Source organism: Salmo trutta, unplaced genomic scaffold (assembly GCF_901001165.1).
Source record: "Salmo trutta unplaced genomic scaffold, fSalTru1.1, whole genome shotgun sequence".
NCBI lineage: Eukaryota > Metazoa > Chordata > Actinopteri > Salmoniformes > Salmonidae > Salmo > Salmo trutta.
Genome location: NW_021823488.1, coordinates 585,961 through 596,025, shown reverse-complemented (window position 1 = coordinate 596,025; position 10,065 = coordinate 585,961).

Here is a 10,065-nt window from a genome sequence, read left to right as displayed (position 1 = left end):
CAGATCGACCAAAACTCATCCCACATTGAACACAGCTATAAGGTTTCTCTCCTGTGTGTGTTCTCTGGTGTACAGTCAGATCTCTAGATGCATTAAAACTTTTCCCACATTGATCACAGCAATAAGGTTTCTCTCCTGTGTGTGTTCTCTGGTGTGATACCAGATGGTCAGATCGACCAAAACTCATCCCACATTGAACACAGCTATAAGATTTCTCTCCTGTGTGTATTCTCTGGTGTAGAGTCAGAGAGACAGATGTAGTAAAACTCTTCCCACATTTACCACAGCTATAAGGTTTCTCTCCTGTGTGTGTTCTTTGGTGTGATATCAGGCCACCTGACTGAGTAAAACACCTCCCACATTGACCACAGCTATAAGGTTTCTCTCCTGTGTGTGTTCTCTGGTGTAGAGTCAGATGGCCAGATGTTGTAAAACTCTTCCCACATTGACCACAGCTATAAGATTTCTCTCCTGTGTGTATTCTCTGGTGTAGAGCCAGAGAGCCAGATGTACTAAAACTCTTCCCACATTGATCACAGGTATAATATTTATCTCCTGTGTGTGTTCTTTGGTGTGATATCAGGCTGCCTGACTGAGTGAAACACCTCCCACATTGACCACAGCTATAAGGTTTCTCTCCTGTGTGTGTTCTCTGGTGTAGAGTCAGAGAGCCAGATGTAGTAAAACTCTTCCCACATTGATCACAGCTATAAGTTCTCTCTCCTGTCTTGATTCTCTGATGAATTTTAATGCCTGCTGGGGAGGTGAATCTCTTCCCACAGTCAGAGCAGCAGTGAGTTCTCTTCCCTGTGCATCTCTGCAGGTGTTTCTTGAGGTGTTCTGATGTGGAGGGACTCTTCTCTGCCTCTTCAGCTTCACGAGGTTGTTAAGGCTCCCCAGAGGATCCACAATAGTTAAGTATCTCTCCTGTGTGAACAACAAAGTCAGACAGATGATTAAAGGCCCACAACAGCGGTAATCCACTGTAAAAGGTGATGCCAACAGCGTAGCCATGATGTTGTACAACAATTGACGTCTGTAATGAATGTTTAAATTATTTGACAATTGTCTTAAAATGACTTCTTTTCACATTAGTAGTAACATCGATGATTGTAGGCTATAAATAAGATATTCATGTTGTTGAAATCCTAAGCAGTGTGCCAGACGACTTTTGGTCTCCAATATAGGCCCCTTTCTGTGTTTGCTAAAATTGCGGCACGAGGGCAATTTGATTGCAGAAACTCCTCCCTGCTAATGAGGAAACCTCTAGTTATGGATGTAGTGTATCTGCTAATGAGGAAACCGACAGTTATGGATGTAGTATATCTGCCTGGAGCAAAAATGGTGAGCAAAGATTTTAGTTTTTCACAATGTATTCTGAATGTGAATGGGGGTAAACTCGGGGGAGTAACCTCCATTACCAGGTTGATGATGAGTTCATTTCACACTACTTTGGATTATAATTTTAAGGCTCGTTTGAATGTCCTGTTTAATATAATGTTTGCGACAGTATTATGAATTATGTGTAATTGTTGAAGAACCGTGTTAATGACAGTATCCATTTGGGTGTTGTCAATAAAGTTAAGATTTCACCTTTATTTAACCAGGTAGGCCAGTTGAGAACAAGTTCTCATTTACAACTGCGACCTGGCCAAGATAAAGCAAAGCAGTTCGACACATATAACAACACAGAGTTACAAGTGGGATAAACAAACGTACAGTCAATAACACAACAGAAAAATCTATATACAGTGTGTGCAAATGGATTAACCTGTTGGGGATAGGGGGCAGTATTTGCACGGCCGGATAGAAAACGTACCCGATTTAATCTGGTTACTACTCCTGCCCAGTAACTAGAATATGCCTATAATTGTTTGATTTGGATAGAAAACACCCTAAAGTTTCTAAAACTGTTTGAATGGTGTCTGTGAGTATAACAGAACTCATTTGGCAGGCCAAAACCTGAGAAGATTCCAAACAGGAAGCGCTCTCTCTGACCATTTCATGGCCTTCTTGATCATCTCTAACCAAAACAGGGGATCTCTGGCATGACGTGACATTTTCTAACGCTCCCATAGGCTCTCAGAAGGCGCCAGAACGATGAATGGTGGCTTTGCCGGCCATGGCTGAAAAACATTAGCGCATTTGGATGGTGGTCGATCAGAGAACAATGAGACTGGAGGCACGTGCACGAGCCGACACCATGTTTACTTTCTCTCTCTTTGAACGAAAACAACGACTCCCGGTCGGAATATTATTGCTTTTTTTACGAGAAAAATAGCATAAAAATTGATTTTAAACAGCGGTTGACATGCTTCGAAGTACGGTAATGGAATGTTTTGAATTTCTTTGTCACGAAACGCGTCGGGTGCATCACCCTTCTTTACCCATCGGATAGTGTCTTGAACGCACGAACAAAACGCCGCTATTTGGATATAACTATGGATTATTTTGAACCAAACCAACATTTGTTATTGAAGTAGAAGTCCTGGGAGTGCATTCTGACGAAGAACAGCAAAGGTAATCAAACTTTTCTATTAGTAAATATGAGTTTGGTTAGTACCACACTTGGTGGGTGTCAAAATAGCTAGCCTGTGATGGCCGGGCTATCTACTCAGAATATTGCAAAATTTGCTTTCACTGAAAAGCTATTTTAAAATCGGACATAGCGATTGCATAAAGGAGTTCTGTATCTATAATTCTTAAAATAATTCTTTTTTTGTGAACGTTTATCGTGAGTAATTTAGTAAATTCACCGGAAGTGTTCGGTGGGAATGCTAGTCACATGCTAGTCACTTGCTAATTTAAAAAGCTGGTTTTTGATATAAATATGAACTTGATTGAACAAAACATGCATGTATTGTATAACATGATGTCCTAGGATTGTCATCTGATGAAGATCATCAAAGGTTAGTGCTGCATTTAGGGGTTGCCACAATGGCGGTGGGTCCAGATTGTCAAGCCCAGCTGATTTGTACGGGTCCAGGTTTTGCAACTCTTTCAGAACATCAGCTATCTGAATTTGGGTGAAGGAGAAGCAGGGGAGGCTTGGGGAAGTAGCTGCGGGGGGTGGGGAGCTGTTGGCCGGGGTTGGGGTAGCCAGGAGGAAAGCATGGCCAGCCGTAGAGAAATGCTCGATTATAGTGGATTTATCGGTGGTGAGTGTTTCCTAGCCTCAGTGCAGTGGGCAGCTGGGATGAGGTGCTCTTATTCTCCATGGACTTTACAGTGTCCCAAAACTTTTTGGAGTTAGAGCTACGGGATGCAAATTTCTGCTTGAAAAAGCTAGCCTTTGCTTTCCTAACTGACTGTGTGTATTGGTTCCTGACTTCTCTGAAAAGTTGCATATCGCGGAGACTATTCTGTGTTTTTGTGCTGGTCGAGGGCAGTCAGGCCTGGAGTGAACCAAGGGCTATATCTGTTCTTAGTTCTACATTTTTTGAAAGGGGCATGCTTATTTAAGGTGGTGAGGAAATTACAATTAAAGAAGAACCAGGCATCCCCTACTGACGGGATGAGGTCAATATCCTTCCAGGATACCCGGGCCAGGTCGATTACAAAGGCCTGCTTGCAGAAGTGTTTTAGGGAGCGTTTGACAGTGATGAGGTGTGGTCGTTTTGACCGCGAACCCATAACGGATGTAGACAATGAGATCCTGATTGAAAACAGCAGAGGTGTATTTGGAGGGCAAGTTGGTCAGGATAATATCTATGAGGGCGCCCATGTCTACGGATTTAGGGTTGTACCTGGTGGGTTCCTTGATAATTTGTGTGAGATTGAGGGCATCTAGCTTGGATTGAAGGATGGCCGGGGTGTCAAGGATATCCCAGTTTAGGTCACCTAAGTCACCTAGGCCTATAAATGTGCCCATTTGGGGATGTCTGATAGTATTTCTGATTGTCTTAACGCACCACCACTAATGAGTTGGAGCTTCTCAAAGTAATTTTTTCTTCACTTCCAAACAACACATAAACAAAGTCTAATCAAAATCATTTGCCGATGACAATAGTTCCTCAAAGTATTTTAGTAAAATATTTCCAGCTCTCGTCCTTTCAATAACCACTCAGCATAAAAAGGGAAAAATGTAATTCTCTGATCCTGTGGAAATGTCATAAAATACCTGATTACTTCTTATCCTTTGCACAAATAGCCTACAGCTGTGTCTGTCCAGAACTCACTGGAGCAGGAAACTGAGGGTGTAGAATATTTTATACAATGTTGCAAGCTTGCTATCCGAGTTTCACTGACCCAGTTGATAGTTGATATAATGTTTCAGGTTTGTTGTAGACAGAACATGTGCAGCCAATGTGATTTCTAGGATATTTATTTTTATCACAATATTTTCTGCCTGCAGAATGCAGGTCAGGTCATGTTGATGACTGGCTCCCTCTAGTCAGGTTATAGTGATGACTGGCTCCCTCTAGTCAGGTTATAGTGATGACTGGCTCCCTCCAGTCAGGTTATAGTGACGACTGGCTCCCTCCCTCTAGTCAGGTTATAGTGATGACTGGCTCCCACTAGTCAGGTTATAGTGATGACTGGCTCCCTCTAGTCAGGTTATAGTGACGACTGGCTCCCTCTAGTCAGGTTATAGTGATGACTGGCTCCCTCTAGTCAGGTTATTGTGATGACTGGCTCCCTCTAGTCAGGTTATAGTGATGACTGGCTCCCTCTAGTCAGGTTATAGTGACGACTGGCTCCCTCTAGTCAGGTTATAGTGACGACTGGCTCCCTCTAGTCAGGTTATAGTGATGACTGGCTCCCTCAATCTAGTCAGGTTATAGTGATGACTGGCTCCCTCCCTCTAGTCAGGTTATATTGACGACTTACTCCCTCTAGTCAGGTTATGTTGACGACTGGCTCCCTCTAGTCAGGTTATAGTGATGACTGGCTCCCTCCCTCTAGTCAGGTTATAGTGATGACTGGCTCCCTCCCTCTAGTCAGGTTATAGTGATGACTGGCTCCCTCCCTCTAGTCAGGTTATAGTGATGACTGGCTCCCTCTAGTCAGGTTATAGTGATGACTGGCTGCCTCCCTCTAGTCAGGTTATAGTGATGACTGGCTCCCTCTAGTCAGGTTATAGTTATGACTGGCTCCCTCCCTCTAGTCAGGTTATAATGATGACTGGCTCCCTCCCTCTAGTCAGGTTATAGTGATGACTGGCTCCCTCTAGTCAGGTTATAGTGATGACTGGCTCCCTCTAGTCAGGTTATAGTGATGACTGGCTCCCTCCCTCTAGTCAGGTTATAGTGACGACTGTCTCCCTCTAGTCAGGTTATAGTGATGACTGGCTCCCTCTAGTCAGGTTATAGTGATGACTGGCTCCCTCTAGTCAGGTTATAGTGATGACTGGCTCCCTCTAGTCAGGTTATAGTGATGACTGGCTCCCACTAGTCAGGTTATAGTGATGACTGGCTCCCTCCCTCTAGTCAGGTTATAGTGATGACTGGCTCCCTCCCTCTAGTCAGGTTATAGTGATGACTGGCTCCCTCTAGTCAGGTTATAGTGATGATTGGCTCCCTCCCTCTAGTCAGGTTATAGTGATGACTGGCTCCCTCCCTCTAGTCAGGTTATAGTGATGACTGGCTCCCTCCCTCTAGTCAGGTTATAGTGATGACTGGCTCCCTCCCTCTAGTCAGGTTATAGTGATGACTGGCTCCCTCCCTCTAGTCAGGTTATAGTGATGACTGGCTCCCTCTAGTCAGGTTATAGTGATGACTGGCTCCCTCTAGTCAGGTTATAGTGATGACTGGCTCCCTCCCTCTAGTCAGGTTATAGTGATGACTGGCTCCCTCCCTCTAGTCAGGTTATAGTGATGACTGGCTCCCTCTAGTCAGGTTATAGTGATGATTGGCTCCCTCCCTCTAGTCAGGTTATAGTGATGACTGGCTCCCTCCCTCTAGTCAGGTTATAGTGATGACTGGCTCCCTCCCTCTAGTCAGGATATAGTGATGACTGGCTCCCTCCCTCTAGTCAGGTTATAGTGATGACTGGCTCCCTCCCTCTAGTCAGGTTATAGTGATGACTGGCTCCCTCCCTCTAGTCAGGTTATAGTGATGACTGGCTCCCTCCCTCTAGTCAGGTTATAGTGATGACTGGCTCCCTCTAGTCAGGTTATAGTGATGACTGGCTCCCTCTAGTCAGGTTATAGTGATGACTGGCTCCCTCTAGTCAGGTTATAGTGATGATTGGCTCCCTCCCTCTAGTCAGGTTATAGTGATGACTGGCTCCCTCCCTCTAGTCAGGTTATAGTGATGACTGGCTCCCTCCCTCTAATCAGGTTATAGTGATGACTGGCTCCCTCCCTCTAGTCAGGTTATAGTGATGACTGGCTCCCTCCCTCTAGTCAGGTTATAGTGATGACTGGCTCCCTCTAGTCAGGTTATAGTGATGACTGGCTCCCTCTAGTCAGGTTATAGTGATGACTGGCTCCCTCTAGTCAGGTTATAGTGATGACTGGCTCCCTCCCTCTAGTCAGGTTATAGTGATGACTGGCTCCCTCTAGTCAGGTTATAGTGATGACTGGCTCCCTCTAGTCAGGTTAGGTACCTCCCTCTAGTCAGGTTATAGTGATGACTGGCTCCCTCTAGTCAGGTTATAGTGATGACTGGCTCCCTCTAGTCAGGTTATAGTGATGACTGGCTCCCTCTAGTCAGGTTATTGTGATGACTGGCTCCCTCTAGTCAGGTTATTGTGATGACTGGCTCCCTCTAGTCAGGTTATAGTGACGACTGGCTCCCTCTAGTCAGGTTATAGTGATGACTGGCTCCCTCCCTCTAGTCAGGTTATAGTGATGACTGGCTCCCTCCCTCTAGTCAGGTTATAGTGATGACTGGCTCCCTCTAGTCAGGTTATAGTGATGACTGGCTCCCTCTAGTCAGGTTATAGTGATGACTGGCTCCCTCCCTCTAGTCAGGTTATAGTGATGACTGGCTCCCTTTAGTCAGGTTATAGTGATGACTGGCTCCCTCTAGTCAGGTTATAGTGATGACTGGCTCCCTCTAGTCAGGTTATAGTGATGACTGGCTCCCTCTAGTCAGGTTATTGTGATGACTGGCTCCCTCTAGTCAGGTTATTGTGATGACTGGCTCCCTCTAGTCAGGTTATAGTGATGACTGGCTCCCTCTAGTCAGGTTATAGTGATGTCTGGCTCCCTCTAGTCAGGTTATAGTGATGACTGGCTCCCTCTAGTCAGGTTATAGTGATGACTGGCTTCCTCTAGTCAGGTTATAGTGATGACTGGCTCCCTCTAGTCAGGTTATAGTGATGACTGGCTCCCTCCCTCTAGTCAGGTTATAGTGATGACTGGCTCCCTCTAGGTCAGGTTATAGTGATGACTGGCTCCCTCTAGTCAGGTTATAGTGATGACTGGCTCCCTCTAGTCAGGTTATAGTGACGACTGGCTCCATCTAGTCAGGTTATATTGATGACTGGCTCCCTCTAGTCAGGTTATAGCGATGACTGGCTCCCTCCCTCTAGTCAGGTTATAGTGACGACTGGCTCCCTCTAGTCAGGTTATAGTGATGACTTGCTCCCTCTAGTCAGGTTATAGTGATGACTGGCTCCCTCTAGTCAGGTTATATTGATGACTGGCTCCCTCTAGTCAGGTTATAGTGATGACTGGCTCCCTCCAGTCAGGTTATAGTGACGACTGGCTCCCTCCCTCTAGTCGGGTTATAGTGATGACTGGCTCCCTCCCTCTAGTCGGGTTATAGTGATGACTGGCTCCCTCTAGTCAGGTTATAGTGATGACTGGCTCCCTCCCTCTAGTCAGGTTATAGTGATGACTGGCTCCCTCCCTCTAGTCAGGTTATAGTGATGACTGGCTCCCTCCCTCTAGTCAGGTTATAGTGATGACTGGCTCCCTCCCTCTAGTCAGGTTACGTTGATGACTGGCTCCCTCTAGTCAGGTTATAGTTGATGACTGGCTCCCTCCCTCTAGTCAGGTTATAGTGATGACTGGCTCCCTCCCTCTAGTCAGGTTATAGTGATGACTGGCTCCTTCCCTCTAGTCAGGTTATAGTGATGACTGGCTCCCTCCCTCTAGTCAGGTTATAGTGATGACTGGCTCCCTCACTCTAGTCAGGTTATAGTGATGACTGGCTCCCTCCCTCTAGTCAGGTTAAAGTGATGACTGGCTCCCTCCCTCTAGTCAGGTTATAGTGATGACTGGCTCCCTCTAGTCAGGTTATAGTGATGACTGGCTCCCTCTAGTCAGGTTATAGTGATGACTGGCTCCCTCTAGTCAGGTTATAGTGATGACTGGCTCCCTCTAGTCAGGTTATAGTGATGACTGGCTCCCTCTAGTCAGGTTATAGTGATGACTGGCTCCCTCTAGTCAGGTTATAGTCATGACTGGCTCCCTCTAGTCAGGTTATAGTGATGACTGGCTCCCTCTAGTAAGGTTATAGTGATGACTGGCTCCCACTAGTCAGGTTATAGTGATGACTGGCTCCCTCTAGTCAGGTTATAGTGATGACTGGCTCCCTCTAGTCAGGTTATAGTGATGACTGGCTCCCTCTAGTCAGGTTATAGTGATGACTGGCTCCCTCTAGTCAGGTTATAGTGATGACTGGCTCCCTCTAGTCAGGTTATAGCGATGACTGGCTCCCTCTAGTCAGGTTATAGTGATGACTGGCTCCCTCTAGTCAGGTTATAGTGATGACTGGCTCCCTCTAGTCAGGTCATGTTGACGACTGGCTCCCTCTAGGTGAGGTCATGTTGACGACTGGCTCCCTCTGGTCAGGTTATAGTGATGACTGGCTCCCTCTAGTCAGGTTATATTGATAACTGGCTCCCTCGTCGTTTGTGTGTCATATTTATTTAATCAAACAGCGTGCTTAAAGCATCAGACAAGTTCAGTACATATAGATTTTATAAAAACACATGGGGCGAATGGTAGAAAGAACAGATGACTCTTGGTTGACCAAGATGTATTTTAGTTGGGGACAGCACTAGAACATGATTTTGGGGCTCCAGAATGGCACAGCGGTCTGCATCTCAGTGCTTGAGGCGTCACTACAGACACCCTGGTTCAAATTCAGGCTGTATCAAAACCGGCCGTGATTGGGAGTCCCACAGGGCGGCGCACAACTGGCCCAGCGTCGTCCAGGGTAGGCAGTCATTGTAAATAAGAATTTGTTCTTAACTGACTTGCCTAGTTCAATAAAGGTTACGTTTAAATAAATTTAAATTGTGTTTCATGACAAACCATTTTTTACAAATCCGTCAAGGCACCAACTTTGAGAAGGGTTTAAAACAAAGGTTTCAAACCAATTCATGAATGTAATTGAATCTAGGTATGTATTGCCTTTAATGTAATGGCATGAAAAAAAATTGGCTGAATATTGGATGAATTCTAGAATATACTATATAGCCTAGAAACCTGGTTAAACTATCATTATGACGTCATGGATGAATTCTAGAATATACTATATAGCCTAGAAACCTGGTTAAACTACCATTATGACATCATGGATGAATTCTAGAATATACTATATAGCCTAGAAACCTGGTTAAACTATCATTATGACTTCATGGATGGCCAGTCCTTGTATTCATAGTGTAGTCAATTCAAGGGGTTGCCCTGAGCTGAACTCAAACCTGGGTCCAGTGACTGTCAAGCCAACACCTTATAACTGTTACGCCAAGATGTCTAAACTTCTTGAAGAGGTCGCTAGGTGTTGAGTTACAGTTTCTACAATAGCTTTCTCTATGAATTTGAGAGTGGTTACACTTCTTCCCCCATCCCTCAGCTGTTTACCAAACCAAGCCTCCGGGCAGCCATTTTGTTGCTGTTTAAAAAAGCCACACAACCAAGCAATCTGCAGTTCAAACAATAACAAATCTGTCATTCCACCACTGTTTTGGTAATAAGATGATTATGGGGTTGGAGAAATGTAACTACAGACAGACCTATGGATGCAAGGACTGATCATCCATGATATCAACATTATAGTTTTAACCATGTTGAGGCTATACAGTGTTGATTTACATTGTTTCTAAACATTGGAGTATAAAAAGCTTATTTGGGGTTCTGATGGGGAACAACAGTTGAACTAAGCT